Below are 21,312 nucleotides of genomic sequence, written 5' to 3'. Positions count from 1 at the left end.
CAAACTGGGAAATGAGATGCTGGAAAGAAGCATTTCAGAAAGGGATCTGAGGGTCTTGGTTGATGGCAAGATGAATAGGCCTGTTGTGGCCAGCAGTGTCCTGGCACCCAGAAGGACCAACAATGTCCTGGGGCCATCAGGCACATCACCAGCTGGGCAAGGGAGGGCATTGTTCTGCTCTGCACTGGGGGGGCCTCACCTTGAATATTCTGTGTGGTTCTGGGTACCACAATATAAGATAGAAAACTATTAGAGAGCAACCAAAGGAGGGTATTGAAGATGCTGAAGGGCTTTGAGGAGACAAGGAATATGAGAAATGGCTGAGGACACTTGGTCTGTTCACTCTGGAGGAGACTGAGGGGAGATCTCATTGCAGTCACAATTTCCTTGTAAGGGGAAGAGGGGCAGACACTGATCTCTTTTCTGTGGTGACCAGTGACACAACTCAAGAGAATGCCCTGATGTCATGTCTAGGAAGTTTAGGTTGGATATTACAAGAAGGATCTTCACCCAGAGGGTAGTTGGGCACTGCAACAGTTTCCCAGGCAAGTGGTGACAGCACCAAGCGTAGCAGAGCTCAGGGTGTGTTTGGACTGCTCTCGAAGGCACGAGAGTTTGTTTGGATTGCTGGGGATTGTTGGGGCTGTCCTGCGCGGGGACTCGACTGGTGAATACTCTGTGTCACTCTGCGACGCTGTCACCCTCCAACACCGACCCCGCCATCGGCCGCCATCGGCCGCCTCGGCTCCCCTCACATGGGCATCCCTGCGACGGAGGCCTGGGCGCCCCCGTAGCCTGCCCGCCGTCACCCAGCAACGCCCCCCTCCCGTCCCCACCCTACCCGAGGCCACGCCCCTCGTTACATATTCATGAATCACGCCCAACGCCAGAGGGCCGCCACGCCTCTTGATACATATTCATAACAACACCTCACGTACCCCCGGGAGGTCACGCCTCTCTCGTTGCATATTCATGACCCCGGGGGCGGGAGGGGGCGGAAGCGGAAGCGGAAGCGGGTGCCGGTTCCCGAGGACCCGGTATAAAGCGGCCGCCGCTGCCCGGTGCCGCCGCGCTCGCGCCGCCGACAGTGACCTCGTCCCTTCCCTCCTTCCCTCCCTCATCCCCCCCCGCCCTCCCCGGCGCCGCCGCCTCCCCCCTCCGCCGCACGGAGCAGGTCCCGGGTGCTGGGGGAGACCCGGGGACAGGTAACGGGGGCGGCGGGAGCTTGGGTTGTGAGGGAAGTCTGGAGTGAGGACGGCGTATGGAGGCGAGGGGCGGCTGAGGAGCTCTGGGGTGACGGGGGTGAGGGGCTGGTGAAGGCGAGGAAGGGTTTCGGGTGAGGGAGGTGAGAGGCTGGTGACGGTGAGGAAGGGTTTGGGGTGAGGGGCTGGTGACGGTGAGGAAGGGTTTGGGGTGAGGCGCTGGTGAAGGTGAGGAAGGGTTGGGGTGAGGAGAGTGAGGCGCTGGTGAAGGTGAGGAAGGGTTTGGGGTGAGGAGAGTGAGGGGCTGGTGAAGGTGGGGAAGGGTTTGGGGTGAGGAGGGTGAGGGGCTGCTGGAGGTGGGGAAGGGTTTGGGGTGAGGGGCTGGTGAAGGTGAGGAAGGGTTTGGGGTAAGGCACTGGTGAAGGTGAGGAAGGGTTTGGGGTAAGGCGCTGGTGAAGGTGAGGAAGGTAAGGGGCTGGTGAAGGTGAGGAAAGCCTTGGGGTGAAGATGAGGAAGGTTTGGGGTTAGGGGCTGAAAAGCTTTTAGGGTGAAGGAGTTATGGGTCTGAAAAGGTAAGAGGGTTGAGGAGCTTTGGGGTGTGGGTATGTGAAGTCATGAAGATGGGAAGACAGTGAGGATCTTGGGACGTGAGGGACATGTTAGGCTGCAGAGGTGGAAATTGGAAATGCCACGTGCTGTGGTGAGAAATCGGGTCAAAGGAGATGTTGGGCTACTGAGGTGGGAAAGAGATGAGGAATGAATGGAGAAATGAGTAAGGTGATCTTGGAGAGGCTTGTTTGGGGTGTCTGAGATAGCCACCTCTTTCTCATCAAAATGCATTAAGTGCCCTTTAGGATTGCGTTGGAAGAGGAATTGACAAAGGGACCAAAGATGGAAATTAGTGTGGCTTTTCAGACTATTAAACTTCAGTAGTCTGCCATTTGAATAATTCCACGCTTAATCTGTCACCTGATCTCAAAGCTTTATCACAAAACAATTGAGTCTCTCCTTGCCTGATATGATGGTGGGAGGGTACTGGGGAAAGAAATTACTTCCAACTTTGCTCTTAAAACTCCATGAATGCATCAGTTTTCCGTAAGATCATATTATCAGTTATCTGCAACTCTTAACATGCCTCAATTTAGCACCTTTAGCAGGTGCAGAAACTCTGCTTGACCTTGAAAAATACTCTCTCCATGGGGCAGTTTTCTGTTAAAGTGCTTTGCCTTCAGTATGCTGTAGGTATAGAGGGGAAAAAGGAGGGGAGGAAAAGATTTTGCCGAGGCTCTGACTTGGCACTGGGTGCGGTGAGTGAATCAATGTTTCTGGAGCCTGGCTAATTCAGGGACTTACAAGTGGGAAAGCATAGGACAGATATTGCAGGATATTGAATGTTAGAGGAGATGTTTTCTCCTTCAGGAAAAGAGATGTTACAGGAATTGGATCTACAAGGAGAGGCAGCACTAGGTACAGGGCACAGCCAAATAACTGCATCATTATGAGGATCTGTGGGAAGGAATTGCACTGTTACAGTATGTATCCTCTGTGCTCTGCAAAAGCTGCTCCAGTGTGAGCTGCGTCATGTTCCACTGCTGTGATCAGACAGTGCTACTAAAATATTTAATGAAATATGGCTTGAGCAGGTGCTTGAGCTCAAAGAGTGAGCTGGTGAATACTTTCTGCTTCCCTCCCCAAGTCGGGCTTTTCTGTAAATATCTGGCAGAGGGGGGTTGCTGATGTGATTGCACTGCTGTGGCTTGTGTGACTTCTTCCCTCCTGCTAGTACTGTGAAAGATAAGGTCTTCCTTGCTTGGTTTGTTTAGTGATTATACTGGATTGATGAAATGTTCAACATGCCTAATTTTTCCCTTCCTAAATAAGGGAAGAGGTTTCAGACAAGAGATTAAACTATTTACTTGACACTTTGGCTATAAATGCTCACAGAAGTGCTTTTTACTGTAAGTTTGAAATGCTGACACTTCCTTAAACTCCTAAAGATGCATCCAATAGTCTCTGATGCATCCAAAAACATCTGTGAGTTCCTGTTTATGTCAAAGGTAGTGGTAGCTGCTGTCTTGGAAGTGAGAACTTCATTCCTGTATTAATGAGATTAAATTGGATACTTAAGGGAGTTTTCATGACAAAATAACAATTTCCATTATGTAATGGGTGGGATCAGTGGAACAACTTCTATTTTAGTTTGGTATTTGTAGTGTCAGAGGCTGGTTTACATGGGTTGGCTTGTGTCTCTCTGAGCAAGTAAATGATAGCAGTTCTTGTGTTCAATTATGTATGACTGAGGCATCTTCAGCAAAAGGAAAATGTGTGGTTCTACATATAAACCCTCCTGTGTAGCTGTGGGTTAACTCCTGCAGGAGCCTGCTGCTCTCTGGGAGTCTGTTGCTGAGAAAGGAATGAGCAGTATCTGCTGACGTGATCTTGCTTGGATGCTGTGGGGACTGCCTGCAATTGAGGGCAATCCACTCCCTCCAAGATGAAATGTGCCTTAAAAAATCAGTCTGTTTTCAGTACAGTTGTATTTTGCTGCCTTGGGAGATTTTCTGCTGGAGGTGTCCTTATTAGTCATGAGAAGGTGGCAGGAACACTGACAGCTAGTGAACCTGCTGTTCCTTCTGTGTTGTGTTACAGCAAAACTCAAGAAGTGCAACTTTGTTCATGTGCCTTTTCAGTGGGGTGGCACAAGTGGAATATTTTCGTGGCTTCCAGTGAAGCGTGGTGTAACTCTGACTGAAACAATGCACATGCTTGTATGTCTAAGTGCATGTGACCTTAAGTTTTCACACTGAAGCAAGTGTTGAGCCTGTTTGAGGAGCTTTCTGAAGTAACTGCCTTGGTTCCTCCAGGTGGAAATCCAGGCTCTGAGAGAGCAGGCTGAAGTTGGACCTGTCTCACGGGGCTGTGACCTCCAAGGTTAATTACCTTTAAATTCACTCAACTTTCTAGCTGCCAGAGAATCCAGGAGTGAAGACTTGGTAATATAATGTTACTCTGCTTGTATGCAGAGGCAGGAATTCATGAACTCTGCCTCTATCCCTGTATAAACTTAAATGGATCATTTATAAAAGCAAGGAGAATATTAACATTGGATGGTACCTGTAGAGTAATTCACCAGTGAACCTGCATCTAACATTTGAGAAACTTTTCTTACAGTCAAAAGATGTTGCCAACTGAGCAGCTTGGAAAAGATGTTGAAGCTTTAGGGGTCATGAATTCCTGGGTGGGAAAATGATGGCTGGAATGACCTGCCAGGTGATGCCTGCAGTTGTGAACACAGCTGCATGTAACACTTCAGGGCTTGCAGCAGACACTGATTTAAGCTATAAAAGGTTCCTTTACACAGGAGCATTTGATCTTGTCTTAGTCTGTAAACTCTGCTTGTGATGCACTGCTTATTTGAGCTTCTTATGACTTCCAGCATCAATTCCTAGAGTAGAAAGCCAGTTCCAGTGGCAGTATGTGGGCACTGCTACTTGCGTGGTAGGCAAAACCAGTGAAATCCTTCATGTTGCTCCTCACAAGAAGCTGGAGCCGGCAGCGGCTTTTGAGCTTAACTTGTAGTCTGTAACTTGTCTGCCCCTCTAACAACATAAGCCATCCTAAAATAATTTCCTCAAATGATCAAGCAGTGTCTGTTGAGCAACAGTGTATGTGTGCTGGTGTCATGTTTGACACAAAAACAAGCTTCACTTGCCCTTCAAACTGACTGCAATGCTATAGGCTACTTTTAATAGTGTAAAAGCATGCTGAACAGAGGCAAAGCTAATGGAGCTTTCCAGCTGATCTTCCAGGAGAGCCCTGTGGAAGTGACAAGGCTGTCATGACAGAGGAGGAAGCTTTAGCAGCTTGTGGAGTAATGAGTACTGTGAAGAACTGTTTGTGCTGTGTTTTAGTTTTGCAAGGGTCACTCCCATGACCTTTATATCTGTAATATTTGCAAGACGCCAAGCTGTGATCTATTCCAGCTATAAGCATAAAATTCACCAAAATTGCCAACAGAACAGCCTTGTGGGCAGTTGTTTCCCTTAGAGGTTAACTGATCTGATACCTGTTCTGTTGGAGCTCATGGTCCTTCAGCTTAGTGTCAGCCTTACTGAAGACTTTGATTCAGCAGTAGTCCATTGACTTGGGGATTACAGAGTGCAGAGAACATTGCTTAGCATAATGCACCAGCATTAAACATGATATGAGTGAAACAATACTTTTTCTAAGCAGAACATTACACCTGCCCAGTAATGGCTGTATCAAGTCCAATAAAATTTCTAGCTGTTATGTGTTTAAGGCTCCATGCAAAATCAGAAAACAATCCAGTTGACAAAGTTGAAGCAAATGCTGTCAAGATGAGTGACACCATGTGTGTAGCTTGGCAGCTGATGTTTCAACCTGAGGGTCACCTTTCAGACAGGAGATGCTGGGCAGCCCAGAAACCAAGCATGGCAGCAGACCCTCTTAAGCTGTGGCTTGTTGTGAACTAGGGACTGCGTGCTTTCAGTAAGCAGCTGCTGTCAGGTGACTTTTACGGTCAGCAGCTTATCAGTTACCCACACATCTTGCAGTTGGGTCACAGCCCTGCCCAGAGAAACTACCCAAAACTTCTACTGGTAAACAGATATAATATCCTGCTTCTCGGACTGTGAGGGGCTCTTGTATCCAAGCACTGAGTAATTACTGCTCTTCTAAATAAAATTATTACTCTTTAGTGTGGTGAAAAAGCATAATATTCCTCCAAGTGAAACAAGGTACTCTGCATGAAAAAGAGCTGATTTCCTGCTATTAAATCTAGACCTCCAATAGAGTTGCCCAAGACTGAATTTGCCTTGAGTTAAAAGCTGGGCTTTGGGCATCTCAGTGATGGGTTCCGAGCAGTGTCTGAGCCATGGAGTGGTTTGTGCTGTGACCTAACTGGCACACAGTGGCTATTAACTAAAGCCCCTTCTTGCTGGTACTTCCAACAAGTGCTGTGCAGTCATTTAGACTGCAGCTGGCATGCGGCTTTGTAACAACTCGGGACAAGCAGCCAGGTTTCCTCATCAAACTTGCTCTTGGCAAGTGACTCTGGCAAGCATCAGGACACAAGGCTTTTGTTGGGTAATGATTGGGTTTGGCTTAAGAGCTGCTCCTGACCTTGGTTTGGCTCTTGCTGGCATGTATTCTGCTCAAAACATGAATCTCAATCTATAGATGATGGGAAGCTGGTCTCTACAATGTGGACCACTACCAAAACTTAAGACCCAGTTAAAGATGGGGAGGACTTGATTTCCAGGACTCCCATTTATGGAGGTTAAAGACAATTTAACTTTAGCTTTAGGAGACCTGGCTGGCCTGATACTTCAGGCTTGACTCAATCTCTTTTGCTTGTTATAAGACTGACTAGTCTGGTGGCCTGAGGTGTTCTGGGAGGGGACTGAAATTGTCAGTCACTAGCTGCTGCCCATGTAGCAAGGCACAAAAGGGTAGGAGATAAGGTTTAGTCTCTAGAGTAAGCCAAAGATACTTTAAAGAAAATTCTAGTGTGTAAATGGCAGCAGAAAGGTGTTACCCTGAATTGTTTTGCTGAACTGTGTTTGAAGTGGATTTTTTTCAGTATTCTGGGGAGGGAAGGTTGGTTCTCTCAGCAGAGTGGAGAGAGGACCTAGTTTCCTCATCTTGTTTTAAATGAGAGATCAAATGTTTTTGTAACTGAAATTGAAACCAGTGTTATGCTGACCCTGCATATTTTCTATCCTCTGCTGGCTGGCCTGGACTACTTCTGCATGCAGTGTAGTTCATTTATTTTGGAGACTTGAAAACAAGCCATTATCACCCTTCAGTGCCAGATAAATAAATGATCTAACTGGGGGCCGAACCCAGTGTTCTTTTACAAAAGCACAACGGCATGTCACTCTTATCTTCTGCATTCTGCCCTTGAATATATGATCAATCTTTCTGGACCACATCCAGAAAACAGTGGCTTAACCCAGCAAGCGATGACTGCAGAGCAGTCAGATTTCTGTGCCATTTAATTTCCTATCATCACTTACACACAGCAAACAGTCTTCCAGAATGTTTAAAAGAGCATTGTTTAACCTACAACTTTCTTATCAATCACATGGAGGTACAAACAACAGAAACAGGAGTCAACTCCTTAATAGTCTTGATGCTGGATCTGGGCCTCCAGGTAACTTGAGGGGGTTGATTTTTTTGTTTGATTTTTTTTTTGGGGGGGAGGGGGAGAAGGCATGATAAAAAAATCCTTTTCATTTCATGAGGGGAATATCTGAGCAAGTACACTGGCCTGAACAGTCTGGCTCTGGGTACTCCCATAGGAGTGATCTGACAGTCTGAACTATTGCTCCTTAGAGTAGTGTGGCTGGCCAGCTAACTCCCAAGAGTTCAAAACATAACCCAAAACAAATGCACAGCTTGCTTTAACACCAGCACTTCTAGTGCACGTCCTGTTTGCTGTCTGATTCGTAGCTGGAGGAATCAGCTTGTGATGTAGGCTTGTTCTTTTTCTTGGCTCTTGTTCTGCTTCTAACTTTGGTGTAGAGGGAAAAGGCTTCCACTTCTCAGTGCAGAGGGACTCTAATTGTTTCCAATATCGCAGCACTTCCACCTTCCTAAAAGTCAAATTCCCTTCAATGAACTGAAAAAAGAGAGTGAATGGGCAGTTACCTGTTCCCTTCATGTTCCTACAGTCATTTCTGGCCTTACACTTGGAGCTTTTTCTGCTGCTTTGTTTTCAAATCACCTTTCTAATTTGTCATCTTCCAGGTACAGTCTGTTCAAAACTCTCATTATGCAGCTGCATAGCAGATCTTTCAGTCTACTGAAGAAATGGAATTGAATCAGATAAGGTGTGTCCCCTTCCAGACAATTGCTCTGGAATAGTTTGCGTGACAATTCAGGGTGCCAGTTGAAAATAAGCCTTTTGACCCTATAGCACTAGTGGGATTTCTAATCTTCTTTGTATGCATATGACCTGGACACTACCATTGCTGTTTAATTGTGTAGTAGCCCCCAGTTAAGCTGTATATAAAAGGGTTTGGGTTCCCATACAGTGAATTTTGTGCTAACATCAGATGCCTGTGTGTCTAGTGAGTTTGCTATTACATTGTTAGTATTTTACAAGTTAGGAGCAGCAAGATATATTTGTGGACAAGTAATAGCCTTGGTGTGATGACTTAAATAAATACCCTCTGTCCCGGGGTATTCTTAGCCTGGTCATTGCTAGATGTCTGTAACATCACTTTGACATTGTAAAACCTAATGAGTCTCAGGGATATACAGTATAAACTCGACTCTGCTCCTTGAACAATTTCACTGCATCACCCTACCTCTTTGTGGTAAAGATACAAATAAACAAAACCAAAAAAACCCCAGTGCTCAGTTACTGCAAACTACGAAACATGTACATTCATCAGACTACGAACTTCCAGCTCATTCCAGCAGGCCAACACTGCATGGTATTTCCCTCAACTGCACTTAGTTTTCTCTTCCTCATTAACTATGCTCTGAAATTAACACATTCTAAGAGATCAGTTCCAGTTCTTTGTTAAGGCTGGTTACTGAATAACTGGTTGTAATTAATGCCTGAATTTATCACTGCTACAATACTGGCTACGCTGTTCCCTGCGCTTCAGCCTCTTTCAGAAGCTCTTTGTCAACAGACTCCCTGTCTGGGTGGCTCTGTGAGGAGTCTGTGTGTTGCTGAGTATCTCACTTGCAGGGTCCTTCAATGAACCTGGTGAGTTGCCCTGATTGGAGATCACAGCTTCATTCTGTCTGTTTGGAACTTAGTAACTGATGTGTTCCTGATCGCCTTTTCTGGCCTTTGAAGTTTTAGGGGCTACCCACTGACAAAGCCATGCTGTTAAGTGGCCCATGGTCAAACATCACTACCAGAGAAAGCTTTAAGTCTCTACATATAATTATATAATTATTATTAACTGGATACACACACACACCATAGCATACAAAAGACAAATTATTTAAGTAGGGAATAAGATTTCAGCTTTACATGCAGAAATTGCTGCTGTCAAAAAGATTTTGAGATCTTGCCCTAGAAGATGGGATAAGAAAGTTGCTGCAGTTCTGTGCTTCAGACATTCACAGTAAAATTGTTTTCTCTATGGAAAAAAATAGTCTGAAATAAAGAGGTGTTGGTGGTGGTTCTCCAAGCTTTAATACTAAAGGTATATTTTCTAATAAGGGCATATGTTTGGATATTTCAACTCTGTATTTATAATACTTTCACTATGCACTATCCTCTCCTTCTTGCATCTAAATGAATGTGGTCAGGGTGAAAGTACTGTGCAAATGAAAGCAACACTTGGTTTATCTCCAGTAGCAGCATTCAGTTCATTAATATTGCATTTCCCTGTAACTTAGTGGAAGCCTGCCTATATCAAAATATTTAATAAAACTGGGTTCCTTATTTTTGCATTGATGACTGTCCAGCATAATTTTTAATTCTTACCTGATGCAGTTATGCTCATGCCATTATAAAACTTCATTTTCTTATGCACTGTTGATGTCGGATTTAAATAACTTCCTTTCTCATTGTCTAGGTAATAGTCATATCTTTTCAAAGAATGAGAAAAACAAGAACACTGGCCAATTCTTGGCTTTCACCAGAGAAATTTTTAAAATATTGGGCTGGACTGAGAGGAAAGCAGGAAGCCAAGGCTGGAAACTTCTCTACTCCATCCTATCTGATAAAGTAAGCAAGAGCCCAGAATTTTCCTTCATTAATCTGTTGGCCTCACAGGACAAACTGGTGCTCTGAGTTGCTTGATGTGAACAGCTAAGACTAAAGCTGCACAGGTCTGTCTTTTTGCATCTGAAAGGGCTTAGGTTTGTAATAATGCTGTGACTCTTCCAGCCTTGCAGGGAATAATGAAAATATAGCAGGCTTACATGAGCAATGAATACATCCTGCATTGTTTATATCTGGGCCTGTAATTTCATGTTAGATCTTCACTCACTTCTAAGACTAGGTAGTTTAGGTGCAGAATTAAACTGTAGATTGTGCTGCAAAAGCCTGAAAGTCTGGGAAGCTTTTTTTCTTCAGGTAGGTGGGGGGTTTCACTCCCAGCCTATGTGGGGAAGATGTATCCAAAGTGACAGACAGGTGCCAGTGCTCAGAGACTGGTGGGATTCAGCTGTGGGTGCAACATTGAACTGCTTCTGAAATAGTTTAATCTCAGCAAATGGTTGTCCAGCCTGCTTCTCATGGTAGGGAGTGTTTAATAAAAAGCATATGAGAAGGCACATACATGTGTGCAGTTTGTTTTCTGTTCAGCAAAGAAATCTGGGATCAAGGCTCTGAAGATCCTACCCAGATGGCTGATTTAGCCCGTGTGTCCTAAAGTAAACTGGAGTCTGTTTTGGTTACTCTGTTCTTCAGAAGGAATTCACATTTCATACCTGGGAAATTTGTCTATGTAAATTTCAGTTCCACATTTTCAAGGCTGAGTTTTGCTCTTTTTGCCAGTGAAGGTTAAAGCCTGGTTGATGCTCATTGTAACATGACAAGTATTCTTTCATTGGGTAAAATACAGAATACAGTTGCACATTTTATATTCATTGTGTTTTTCCAGACTTCATGTATGAGTGGTGAGCAAGGTCACACAAAGTCCTCAGAGGAAGATGAAAAAGCTTTCATAGCAAAAACTTGTTTGAGTTATGCATGCTGCTGTTCACATTACTACAGATAAGTAGGAAGAATTTTACAGGCACCATGTGAACTCTTTTCCTGCAGGTTTTATTTTTTCCTGATAAACTAAGACATTTTTATCCCCTAACTCTCTACCCCAATTAAGTTAACATAAACTGACTGCAGCTTGATTGAAAACCAGAATACAAGGATAGTAATGCATCATATGGCTGTTTTAATGTGGAATTGAAACTTAAATGTCTTTTGGCTTAAAATGAAAGGTTTAAAACAAAATGGAAGTGACCTTTTGAATTATGCCTGTTTTACTATATGATCATATGTATTTCTCTAAAGAAGTCTATGGGTCAAAAGTCTGCCCATGTATTTTGCAGAAATCTTTATATAGAGACAATACATTGAACTTTGAAATTTGTTACTAGAAGAATAAAACCTTAACAGGATGATAAATGGATTGCACTTAAATGAGATAACAAGGATGTGGTGCCCCTCTTTTATCTGTTAAATCTCGACTGCTGTGCAAAGCAACATTAAATTATTTCAAATCTATTTAGGCTCTCAAAACCTAAAACAGTTAAGGATATATTATGGTTAACTGCTGATTGCTTTAATCAAATCTTATTCCTCTTGAAAATCTGTCAGGTGATTATTCAAACGATAAAAACATTAGCTTATTGCATATGCTGGTCCTGTAATTGAAAAAGTAAAATGACTAAGCACAATGTTCTCAGTAAAGCTGCCAAAATAAAACACAGCCCAGAAGGACAAGCCATGCATTTCATTAAAATAAGGTTCAGTACCCTAAGGGCTTCCTCACTCTGACAAGTGACTAAAGTGTAAAATGTCAAATACCTCTGAACTGACCAGTAACTTGCATTAAGATTTTGTTAGTCAAATACTAGATGTACTTTCCCGTTCACAAGCTACAAGAAATGAATAGTTTTCTTCCTCAGTTTCCTGTGTTACTGCTGAAGACTCGCACCTACACACACAGCACATGCAAATGTCTGTGCCTTTGTGGGCTCTGGGAGATGGGAAACTCTGTGTGCTCACAAGGAGGATGAAAGAATGGCAGGGAGCAACCTCAGCTTGTAGAGCCATGAGAAGTTGATCCATGAGTGGGGCAAGGAAGGAGTGAATCTGCTGGTTGTCTTTCCTATGATGGATAATAGCTCTTCTGTTACCCATTGCATCTAGAAAATATTTTCTAATTCTGTTACAACTTGGGCCAATCATTACCTTCCTGATGGAGAGATCAGGTCATGCTGTTCTTTCAACAGCTTCTACATTTGAAACCCTCTGTTGAGACTTTGTTTAGAAATAATCTCATGCCTTTCAGACTTTGTAGTCATGTCTTCTGGCTCCTGTCCTTTTGATTATTTTCTCTCTCACTTTTTTCTGCTTGGCTCAATTTGATGTACAGCATGCTTTGCTTACTGAAGTGTTTGGCTTGAATGTTGTTGTGCATGATGGGGAATCATTTGTCATATGAGGTGATCCTCACCTCTAAAAGAACATTAGGACAAAAGTGAGAATATCTTCTTTAAACAGGATGTACTGACTTCGGTTGTGCTTCTCTGCTGGAATCCACAGGTCTTCCTAAAAAATATGCAATCCCTTCTCTAAACCACTATCAGGAAGCAATGTTTGAATAAATATTTGTTAGGTTTTTGGTTTTATTTCACACTATGCTTTTGAATCCTTACAGAGAGATCCCTGTTGAGTAAACCTGCTCTCAGTGCATGGGCTGATAATATTTCTGGACCAACACCAGAAAGCTCCTGAAACCCTTCTTGGGAATACTGTTTTGGAATACTCCAGCTACTCTTCACAGCAAAAGTTGTGGGAGCTGTTGTAATGCCCTTTGAGTCTGAGTGTCCCACCCACTTCAGTAATGGTTTCATCAAAGTTTGACAGAGCCTGAATATATTCAGGAATGCATGGCACATCCTACTACTTATTAAGACTTGTGAAATCCTACGTGATTGCTAATTTATAAAAAACTTCATGTGTTTCAGAGTAGGATTTCCTTGGAAGACTTCTTGTGTGACCCAATTCAGGCAATTCTACTTGTCTAGTATCAATTCTAAAATCTCTTCCTTGAACCAGAGGCCTGTAACAAGTTATCCAATATGCCAAAGTGCTTACACAAGGCTTTTATAAATTCTAGGCAAAGTTAATGTCACCAGGATAATTGCCAGTTGCTTAAAGCCTCATTTACTTCATATTTTTCGTTTGCCTGCTCTTAACAGCTGTGTACTTCAAGCAGGTGTAGCACTTCAACTACTTTGTGCTATATGTATCACTATATGAAGGTAACAACATTTTGTCTGCTTTTCAAGGACGTGGGGTGGTAAAGTTGAATGACAAGTCTGTTAATTTCAATAAACTGTTACTTACAAATGCTTTGCAGATAATGAGACAGCAAAATAATTCAGGAATTAATGTTGTATCCATTATCAATTCCATGTGTGATAAGTGGATTTAGCTGGTTGTGATGTTAAAGAAAGGAATCTGTAAGTGTTAACTATCTTCATGGGAACTGGGGTGGAAGCCAAGCCATTATCTTGTACCAGAACAAACTGATAAGAGAAAGTGTTCAGTTAAAAGTAGAACAGTTGTTTAAAGAAATAGTCTGAACATGTAAAACTCTTTGAAAAATTGTGATTAGGTAGTATGTGCAGTATTCATTCAAGTACCTGACTTTAGTTTTGTAACTTTAACTCATCCCCTGGTAGATATGACAACTCTCCTCCTGGTCTCCCCTATTTCCTTCCATAGATGCAAGCCTTTGATTTCTTCTGCAGCACAGAAAGAGAACATCCCTTTGGAATTTATCTAGTCAGAAATACCAAACAGCTTCAGCCAGGTGTATGTGTGCTCCCATCATCCTTTGTCTGACCTCTGCCATTAGTGATACTTCTAGCTTGGGATGCTGCTGTGGGCAATCTCCTGGAAGACAAACATCAAGACAGTTTTGAAAATTGAGACATTTACTATATTATTGCAAGTAGAATCTTGCAATAATAAGTTGCAAGTTGATTAGGAGTTGACAGATCAGGCAGTTGGAAATGTAACATTTGGAATACTGTGAGGTCAGGCTCAGCGTTCCAGAGGAATAGTGAGAAGACTCTGCATCCATTATACTTTTAGGATCAGAGAACAGAAAGCTCTGAGAGCTTACAGAGCTGAGTCCCTGTCTTGTGGTGTGCCTGTTCCCAACAGCTGCTGCCAAACTATAAAGATGATTAAACCACAGAAAAGAGTAGAGACTAAAACTCTTGTTCTGGTATTTCTTCTGCCATCTGAGCAGAGCAGCAGAGATGAATCCAGACTGAATGTGAGTGGAGCAAGGTGAGGAAAAGTCAGTGATGGAACCACAGACTTTAAGCACTATAATAAAGGTGTGTGGATGACAGATTATGAATGAGAGCTATTTTACTTAACTCTCCTCATGAAGCCCACACTTTTGCTAGATGTTATTACTCAAGTTTAGAGAATGCTCCTGTCAGTCTGGTGAGATGCATAAGCAGGTAGCCTCAGACCAAGAGTGCTGAAGGCAGCATTCACTGATCAGCTCACAGTTTAGTGAGTTCTTCCTCTGTTCTGTGAATAGCCCTACAGTCCCTGAGCTGAGGTCCTTTAATGTTAGGCGCCTGTTAGACTAATTCTAAAGATTTATCTAAACAAGACGTTGCTGTTCCTGTTTATTCTTCAAATCAGCACCCACTCTCCAAGCTGTAGTTGGTGTGCCTTTTAAAATTATTAGGAGATACTCAGTCCTGAATTGAAGCTGTAGCTGTTATTTACACTCAGTCTGTGGAGTCCCTTTTATATTCCTTCCTCTGAAGACAGCTTACACTAACTGCACGTGTATTTTGGTGTCTCTTTAAACAATAAAGGCACAAAGACAAATTCATCTTGTCAGCTGTTCAGGTTTCTACTTCTTTCTCTGGATTTCCCCCTTGGCTTGAGATTTCAGGATCTATCCAGGGTAATAGAATGAGCAAAAGAGATTGCTTGTTCTCTAAGTGCACTTTACAGAGAGGATCCCATCCCTTTCTGAGGATATTAGATGTCTAGTACGATAACCTGCCAGCTCATCTGTTACACTTCAGTATCAAACTACTTTGTGCACTTCAGTTCTGGTGTTTCCTTCATTGTTTTGCTCTTCACATATGCTGCTTTCAGTGCCTGCACACATTAAAGCAGCTCTGCCTACTTAGAGAAATACCTGTGATATTATCTGACCACAAATTCATTCTGCCTCTAAGAATGATCTGGAAAGGCACTCCAGCTGGTATTCAATTAGCCTTGCATAAAGAAACAACCACTAGATTAGCTTTGTTTTCTAAACAATCAGTCGTGCTTGTATAGGCTGAACCTCTCACTGCCCTGTTCTTTATGTCAGCAGCCCTGTATCTGCAGAATGACTCAAGTGCAATCACTTTGAATCTTACAGCTAAATTAACATTGGCTATGACTTGTTGATTTTAAGTACCTTTTTAATGCAGAGAAACTCTCCCCTTCCTAGAAGAAGCCTGCCTAGTCCTGTAGACACTATTGCAGCAATGGTTTTGCTCTTATGGATATTCAAGAAAAGCAGCTTTAGCATGTGAAAGATTAATTCACCAAGGATGTTTTAGGTAATCCATCTGTGTTATCTGATAGTAACCTCCGACAAAATGCTTTCAGGAGGCTAGATGCCTTTCAAACAGCATTTGCTTGTTTGGGTGGGTTGGTTTTGGTTTTGTTTGACAGGAGGTGAGAATAATAGCTCACAAGGGCAACTAATGTTCAAGGCATTCAAATGTACATTAGTATCTCTACTGCCTTTACAACCTGCTTGAGGTAGTCCCAGCTGCCTTGTAACAAGTAGTTATAGAGCAGCTGCTGAATCCATTGATTCCTCTTAACCACTCTGCCTTGGAAACTTGTCTATGTGGGGTCTTAGAGAGGTGCAAGACCCATGATCTGGATGAAATGAGGATGGTTAGAGTTCCATGGATGATATCTGCCTCCATCTCACAGAGCAGCTTTGTCCCTTGGGTTATATATTGAGTTTCCCTTGGAGCATGGCAGCTGTGTGTTTTGCTGGAAGCATGCAGGGAAAGTTGTTGGGGCTGACAGAGCTGACTGTGACAGGGCTAAACCTAGACTGGGAGCTGGGTTTGCTTTCAAATATTTTCACCAGCAAGAACTTCTAGTAATTGCACTGATGTGACAGCAGGGTACAAACACTTCTCTGGTGCAGGAGTGCTGCAGGTCTCACCCCAGAGTGGTCCAGATGTCTGCTGTTGAAGTGGCATGGAGGCTGGAGCTTGTGCATCCTCTAAGAGGAGAGCAGCTGACAGTCATTCCCAAATTAGGTAAAAATGCCAAATTCTGGCAAGCCTTTGCCAAGTATATCACAGCTCTCCAGAGTCACAAAGGGAAGAGGTTTGTGTCCTCTAAATATTGCCCTGCTAGCTGGTCTTCATGTATCAAGTCTAACTGCCAAGCACTTGTAACCTCTTATTATTTTAGTGTACATGTCAGTAAATATCTTATCCTGACAGTTCTAACAGGGTTAGAGCTTGGCAAAACACATTCTAAAATAGCATTTGTTCATCATCCAAAATCAAAATGTCCTGATCAAGCTGCTCTTAAATGTGGCCTTCAGCTTTCTATGGAGCTGCTTATGAACCAGCTATCTAAAGCATTTTATTTGCAAAATGGATGGTTTGTAACTTGGCCAAAATATAGTCCGTTTATCACCTGTACTTCTGTCTCCTGTAAGGCGTAACTCTTATGTGGTGTGGGTTCCCTACTTTATTAAAAGTACTGGTTATGGAAGTTCTTACTGTATTGATCCTAAATGCTGTAAATAAGGTCTGAAATCAGTGTGGTGATGCAACCCTTTAAAGTGCTGATTTATCCATATTATTTACCAAATTCTCTGATTTTAAGGTTTAATAATTATTGGGGTTAAGAGGGAATTCTTAATTTTGTTTGTCTTGTTTTGTAATCTTACACCTCACTTAAAATATACAGGCTGTGCATCACTGCTAGGTCAGTTCAAATGTTTATTTAAATAATTGAGAAACTAAATCAAATAGCTCTACTTCATGGCAGTGTACATAAACACGTCTGTCACGCTGGTATTTGGGACAGCCTCAAAAACTGGAGCAGGGATCTGCCCAAGTGCTCCAGCAATACTTTTTATGGAGTGTGCTTTCTCAACGTTTGTTTGTAATTATTTGTGCTGCTAAAGGGAGGCGCTGGAGATGTTTACCGAAGGTGCTGCACCCTAAACCTGCAGTTTCCTCTATTAGCACCACCTCGTGCATCGCAGGTGTGAGCCCAGAGGGGTGGAAAGCAGCTCTTTTACCACACCCTTTGCAGCAGATTTAGGAGGAGGTGGTATTCTTTTGGTGCCAGGAAGTAAGTAAGAAATAAATGTTATCTCTAAACACCTTTTATTCCTTTCTTTCAGTACTGAAGTGATGAGTTCCATTTAATACTTCATCAAGGGATGTTAGAGTATTTTCCTTGGCTCAGATGGAGGGAAGCTCGGCAAAGCTTGGGTGGGGTAGGGAAGGAATCTCTCTCCCTTGTGCTGACAGGAGACAATTTCCAGCAATCATGATGAGTCGGGGTGGGCTCAAACTGCAGGTTAGCCTGTAAATGTTGGTTTCTTTACCAAGCAATCACGGTGATGAGGTTCCCCTTTGATCTGTGAGTCCACTCAAACAAGGTAAAATGAGAGCACTTAGTGCAAGATGATATAACCAGTTATATTTACTTGTTTACAAACCCTTTGGAGAATCTGAAATGTGAGAAACCCTCTTCTGAGATGTTTTGGTTTTTCTATGAGGGAGTAATTATTTCCTCAGAGTTACTAAAATCCAGTCAAAACCTGACTTCGCTCTCTGTGTTGGAGGGTGAACAAAATTCTAGGGATGTTTTCAAAAGCTTCCTTTAACAGAGTTTTCTGAGAATGAATGATGGTAATGCGTTTAGGGACTGGTAATTGAAGATAATTCCAATGAATTAGACTTTGCAGACATTAATGATATGCTAGAGGAAGTCGGCTTATGAAGATCTATGCTGTGCTCTTTTTTTTTTTTGTCTTGATCTATTGAATAGCTTCTGTAATTGTCTAATAGATATTCTGTCAGTATTTGGGTTTCTTAAGTATTTGCAGCCTGAAGAAACCAGCCTGTGAATTTTCAGGCAGTGAATATGATTAGTTTAAATGCCAGTATGTGAAAATAATGTGCTTTTCACTGTAGCATCTGCAAGGGATGTCTAACTTTGCAGATACAGTTTAAGTTATCAGTCCTGGCTTGACTATTTTTATGGATGAATATTCCTGCAAAACTCTAGTCTCAACCTATTATAGATAGTATTTCTTATTCTGGAGAATCAGCAAAGGTTACTCTGGTGTATTCCATTTTCCCCACTGCATTTGGGAGGTCAGCCTTGGTGAAAGAACTGGCAAAAAAAATGCTACTGGGAACAATGTCCCAGTAGGATTATTCTTGCACCACCAGCCCTGCTGGGTTAGACATTGCCCTTCCTTCTGCAGGAAGGTGGGATTGGTGCAGTTAATCCACTTGGTTATGTATTAAGATGTTTGCTGATGATAGCCTTAATTTTGTTTTCCTCTGTTGTTTTACTTCATAGAGACAGAGGGAACAACTCTGTTTAATTCTGATGGGAGATAACATTTGGGGTCAACACGGTTTAAAAACTGGAGGATCTTTTAATAGGACATTCCAAGCTGAACCATAGCTTTAGGTCAGGCCAGACTGAAGTTTGTGCCTATCTGACCAAATCAGTGAGTTTTCTTAGCGGCTTGCTGCAGTGTCAGCCCATAATACCATGTTTGCACACTGGCCTGAGTGATCTCTGTCCCCATGAGGTTTTGAGTTCTCTGCTTTTGTGGTGACTTGGTTGTTAGCTTTTGATTTTGAAAGCTGTTAGTGCTTGCTGTCTTGCCCTTTACCTAATTTTGGATGTAGAACCTGCTAACTGGAGATGCGGCCCTCACAAATCAAGCATGCCTATGTGCTTGCTGTGCTGTGAAACTGCTTCTTAGTGCCTGTTTTCTTCCCAGCATCCCTGGTCTCAGCTGTTACTTTTTCTATTAGCTCTGAAGGCTTCTCTACTGCTATTTATGCACATACTCCCTTAGCTGTTTACTTATTTAATGTATCTGTATTAATAAACATGAATGTGAGTATATATGACTTTTTTGCATATCAGTAAATCAAAATACAAGTTAATCAGATAATGCCACCTCTCCAGTTTAACAAAATGAAGTATTTCCTACTAAAAACAGCAGCAGCTATGATTTAACAATGTAATCTGATCTAATATTAGTAACAGGCTATGCCTTTAGGGAGCAGTATAATATCCAATCCACTGAATAAAGTCTGTCTCACATTAAATTCTGGATCCCTCTTAAAAAGATGGCTTCCCAGAATTGTTTCAGTAATTGCATAAACACCCATGTATTTTTCCTAGTAATGAATGGAGAAATTATATTGGCCCCCAAATACAAATAATGATGAAATAGTGCTGTCTTACAAAGCTGTTCTCCCTGATGTCACAAGCACCTTCACCTCTCCACCGTAGCTCTTGAGCTTTCTATTCCTCCTCATGAGTCCAGGCAGGAAAATTCCCACCAGGGGAGTTCATCATGCCCAGATTGCCATCTGTGATTGCATCACCACATCTTCTAGCAGGAGCCAAAATCTTACTCTGGGTTATTTTCTGAGTAAGCTGTGAGGGGGTGGAAAGAGGGTCCCAAGAAAGCAAAGGGGTTCTAGTCAAGGCCACGCTTTATGGAAAGAAGGAAGCAGGAAACCCTGTGGAAGATTTAACTTAGGTAGGGCTGGAGTTTGTAAGCCTGTCAGGCTTTAATAATTTCTGGAATTTTGTATACATACCAAGGAAAGGGTGCAACAAGTCTTCATTAACCCTTCCAAAATCAAGCTGTTCACACCCTTCCTTTTATGTTTTGGATTGTGGTTTGGATATTTATTTGTTGGGGGAGTAGAGGATGTCAGATGTTCAGCGTTAAGCTGCCAGCATCATCTGCTTCTCTGAGATGAATTTGTATTAAAAACATCGTGTTTTGGCTCAAACAGCAAGGTTGTAAAAGACATCAACTGACTTAGAGTGAGTGAGGAGTCCTGAAGGCAGGCAAAAGTTTGTGTTGGAAGAAGTGGTAAAAATGCTGTTTCTCCGTGTGAGGTGGATTGCTTCATATTTGTTTTAATTCACAACGTGCTGCAGAATGACTTACCCCTGTCCAAACCTTGCTTCTGTGGCCTAAATTGTGTGGTAGCTTCAAAAGTAGGTCATGATGCAAAAGCACTGTGCTGTTTCCAATGCCTCCTTTCTCTTTTTTTTTTCTTTTTTTTTTTCTTTTTTTTCAAATCTTAGGTTTCAAGATGAACTTGCTGACCAGCAGTCAGTATTAGTCATAGGGTTGTTTGGCCACGATGTCCTTGTGGAAGAAGCTGGTTTATGTTGTTGTGTTTCAATGCCTTTGATTACCTAAATGATGAATTAGATGTTAGGACATGTCAAATGTGGTTCTTTATTGCACCCAGTTAGCCTTAACCTTTTTCCTTTGGCAGGGTTTTAGTGATTCACAACAGGTCAGTCCAGTGTAATGTAAGACGGTTTTAAAGTGAGAGATTGACTTTCAGGATTTGGAGGTAATTTATCTCATATATGAAAATGTTGTTAAATAATACATGATATAATTGATTTTTTAAAAAATTATTCCTGAACAAGTGTAGTCTTTTCCCTCTGATAGGGTTAATACAGTTCTGTTTTTAGAAAGTAGTAGCTACAAAGCTTTCAATGTTTGCATTTAGTTGTCAGAAATCTTAAAGAGAATTGAAACAACTGCCTGCCTATAATTGCTGCCCTTTTGAACCAAAGTCCTTATGACTCACCTATGTAGAAAGTCTTAGAGTTTGTCTACACTTTTATAATGGAAGAACTTCATCAGATCACAGAAGGATACAGCCCTTCCTCTGAACTTCAAGTAGGGCAGCTGAGCACATTTATCCAGCTGGGCCAAAACTTCCAGGTATGTGTTCTAGATGCTTTTCTTCCTAGTGCAGTGGCTGAACATTTCAGTATTGACATGGGCCAAAAAAACATCCCTTGTCACCAGTTTTGTTACTATAAACAGCAGCTAATTATTAGCAACAGAGCCACAAAACTGCCAGGGAGAAAATAGTTGCCTGTTGGCCAAGCAAGTGGTGTTCTGCCTTGCATCTGGCAAGTACAACGCAAGAGAGCTCTCCCAGCATGCCTGAGGATCCTTCTGCCTTCTGCACAGCAGGTGTCTGGAGCTGGGCAGATGAGTTTGCTTTTTGACATTGTAGCCTCAGGGACCCACCAACAGCTCCTTTCCTCTGTGAGCTGCAA

The 21,312-nt window shown here is 42.5% G+C and overlaps 1 protein-coding gene across 1 annotated transcript in view; it reads left to right on the top strand.

Moving 5' to 3' along the window:
• The first annotated feature begins 1,109 nt into the window (after positions 1–1,109).
• Positions 1,110–21,312, top strand: part of SLC45A4 (solute carrier family 45 member 4) — a 62,661-nt gene continuing 42,458 nt past the window's right edge. Inside the window, exon 1 of the mRNA XM_009088415.4 lies at positions 1,110–1,205. The gene's annotated coding sequence lies outside the window, so the exon portion shown is untranslated. The remainder of the gene's footprint in view (positions 1,206–21,312) is intronic.

The sequence above is a fragment of the Serinus canaria genome, chromosome 2 (genome assembly GCF_022539315.1).
Source record: "Serinus canaria isolate serCan28SL12 chromosome 2, serCan2020, whole genome shotgun sequence".
Lineage (NCBI taxonomy): Eukaryota > Metazoa > Chordata > Aves > Passeriformes > Fringillidae > Serinus > Serinus canaria.
The sequence above is the reverse complement of the archived record's forward strand: the minus strand, read 5'-3'. Positions and strand labels throughout refer to the sequence as shown.